The following is a 3,057-nucleotide window of genomic DNA, read 5'->3' as shown; positions in this document are numbered from 1 at the left end:
GATTCTGCCCACCGTTGTTAGTTCGTGGTCGATCATAAGGTTTAGCAACTTGCTTTCCCTTGTTCTGAAAATTCACCCGACTAAGGCCTCCGGAATTAAAATTCCCTCCTCGGCTAGCCCTCTTATTCTTCATATCCTCAACTTCCCTGCATTTTTCCACAAGAACCTGGAAACGTTGAATTCCCAAGGGCAAGACCGAGTCTTGAATCTCGTACTTTAGTCCGTCTTGGAAACGATGACACATGAATGGTTCATCAATCTCTTCACGGAAAAACCTGAAGTATCTCGATAGCGATTCAAACTTAGCAGCATATTCGCCCACGGTCATGTTCCCCTGATGCAGTTTCAGGAAATCATCACCCAGTTTAGTCCTGGTACTCATCGGGAAGTATTTGTCTAAAAACTTCCTTTTGAATGATTCCCAGTTCACCTCCTCGTGAGTTGACCTCATCAACAATCTTGCACTCCTCCACCAGTACTCAGCATCCCCTAGTAGCATATAAGTGGCATAGTTGACCTTCACTTTTGCCTGACAGTTAATCATGTCGAAGATCTTCTCCACTTCTTGGATCCGTTGATCCACTTTCTCTGAATTCTCATTCCCCGTAAACTTGGGAGGATTGTAACGACGGAAGTCTTCTAATCCTCTTGACTCTGCAGCACGGATCTCTCTTCCCCTCTTTTCAAGATCACGTTGAGTCTTGGCAGCAGTCTGTGCAGCAACAGAAGCAGCCATGTTGTTCATAGCCTCCGTCATTCGATCGTTTCTATTAGCATTGGCTCTTGGAACGTCATCCCTTCTTGGCGACATGGTTTTTCCTATAAAACCATCATCAAGTAGAGTCTTAACACTACTTCAAATAATTCCAAAACTAGCTTCCGACCACATCGACACATAATAATTATTGCGGACCTGACAACTCAACCCACCTAAACCGACGCATGATCAGATAATAACTCCCAACTTACAGGTTGACCTACAATCTATAACCAAGGCTCCACACCCCCCAAAGAAAACCAAACCAAAGCTCTGATACCACAATGTAACACCCCGATTTTCAATGCGAGGGTATGTTTTTTTTTCAAAACAAATTCATAAAAATAGAGAAATAAAGAAGAAAATATTTTTGGATAAATATTGAAGTCATAACACAACGACAAATAAGTCAACAGAATTTACAAGCAGCGGAATAGTTTTTGAAATACGAATCCAAAGTATTCACACTTCAAAGAGTGGTACATGGACCCCATCATAATAAAATGTCAAACAGACAATATTCGTATAGGTACAGTTTTCCAAATTAAAATAAACGCAACCCAAAAAGAAAGACGTCTAGTCCCTATACATCAACCTAATCTGATCATTCTACCAAAAAACTATACACCCTGAGTGAACTCCACGCGCCCTGTGAGATCCTCCTACATAGCTCCAGTCAAGCATTCCCATCTACATTCCCATCCGTAGGGTACAAACCGGTAGGATCGTCCTGGCTCTCATTTGAGGGCAAAGCCCAGATTTCCACAATAGTTGTAAAGGGTCACCAACCGAAATTAACAGTTAACACATAACATTTATGTTTTTAAATGCACAAAATAACCTTTCAACTAAGCATGCACCTTAATAGGATTTTCCATATGCTAAAAGTTCATGTAAAGCGAAAACCATAAACGTACTGCCTATCACGGGCCCGTACTGTTTTTCGAGGTGCCACCTATCACGGGTCTGCACAATTTACAAAAAAGCGAAAACCATAAACGTACTGCCTATCACGGGCCCGTACTGTTTTTCGAGGTGCCACCTATCACGGGTCTGCACAATTTACAAAAAAGCGAAAACCATAAACGTACTGCCTATCACGGGCCCGTACTGTTTTTCGAGGTGCCACCTATCACGGGTCTGCACAATTTACAAAAAAGCGAAAACCATAAACGTACTGCCTATCACGGGCCCGTACTGTTTTTCGAGGTGCCACCTATCACGGGTCTGCACAATTTACAAAAAAGCGAAAACCATAAACGTACTGCCTATCACGGGCCCGTACTGTTTTTCGAGGTGCCACCTATCACGGGTCTGCACAATTTACAAAAAAGCGAAAACCATAAACGTACTGCCTATCACGGGCCCGTATCGTTTATCGAGGTGCCACCTATCACGGGTCTGCACGGTTTTCAAAAACGTAAATCATAAATGTACCGCCTATCACAGGCCAAAGTACTATTTATCAAGGTGCCACCTATCACGGGTCTGCACGATTTACAAAAAGCATGAAAATGCATGAGCATATACTGACTCCATCCACAACAATCGTTAAGCAAATGCAGATATTAAAAGATTCCCCATTTTTAATACTCATTTAACTTAAACGATTTTCCAAAACAAACATTAAGTAAACAAGACATTAAGAGATTCCCCATTCTTAATACTCTTTTAACTTAAATGATTTTCCAAAACAACATTAAGTAAACCGAGATATTAAAAGATTCCCCATTTTTAATACTCATTTGACTTAAACGATTTTCACAACAAACATTAAGCAAACAGAAATATTAAGAGATTCCCCATTCTTAATACTCATTTAACTTAAACGATTTTCACAACAAACATTAAGCAAACAGAAATATTAAGAGATTCCCCATTCTTAATACTCTTTTAACTTAAACGATTTTCCAAAATAAACATTAAGTAAACAAGACATTAAGAGATTCCCCATTCTTAATACTCATTTAACTTAAACGATTTTCTCAAACACACAGTAAGTAAACCGAGATATTAAAAGATTCCCCATTTTTAATACTCATTTAACTCTAATGGTTTTCACGCCAACATTAAGTAAACGTAGACATTAAGAGATTCCCCATTCTTAATACTCGTTTAACTCTAATGGTTTTCAAATTCCACACAAAACAAACTCAAACCTATTATCAGATCCAATCCACAACTCACACCAAAACACATCAATTCATTTCTCCACAGAATCCAACCATGCACAAAACACATTTCATCAGTATTAATTAAGAATACGTCAAATACGACGAACACAAATCAACACAACAGTT

This window comes from Cicer arietinum, chromosome 7, assembly GCF_000331145.2.
Source record: "Cicer arietinum cultivar CDC Frontier isolate Library 1 chromosome 7, Cicar.CDCFrontier_v2.0, whole genome shotgun sequence".
In the NCBI taxonomy this organism is placed as follows: Eukaryota; Viridiplantae; Streptophyta; class Magnoliopsida; order Fabales; family Fabaceae; genus Cicer; species Cicer arietinum.
This window is presented reverse-complemented; position numbering follows the sequence as displayed.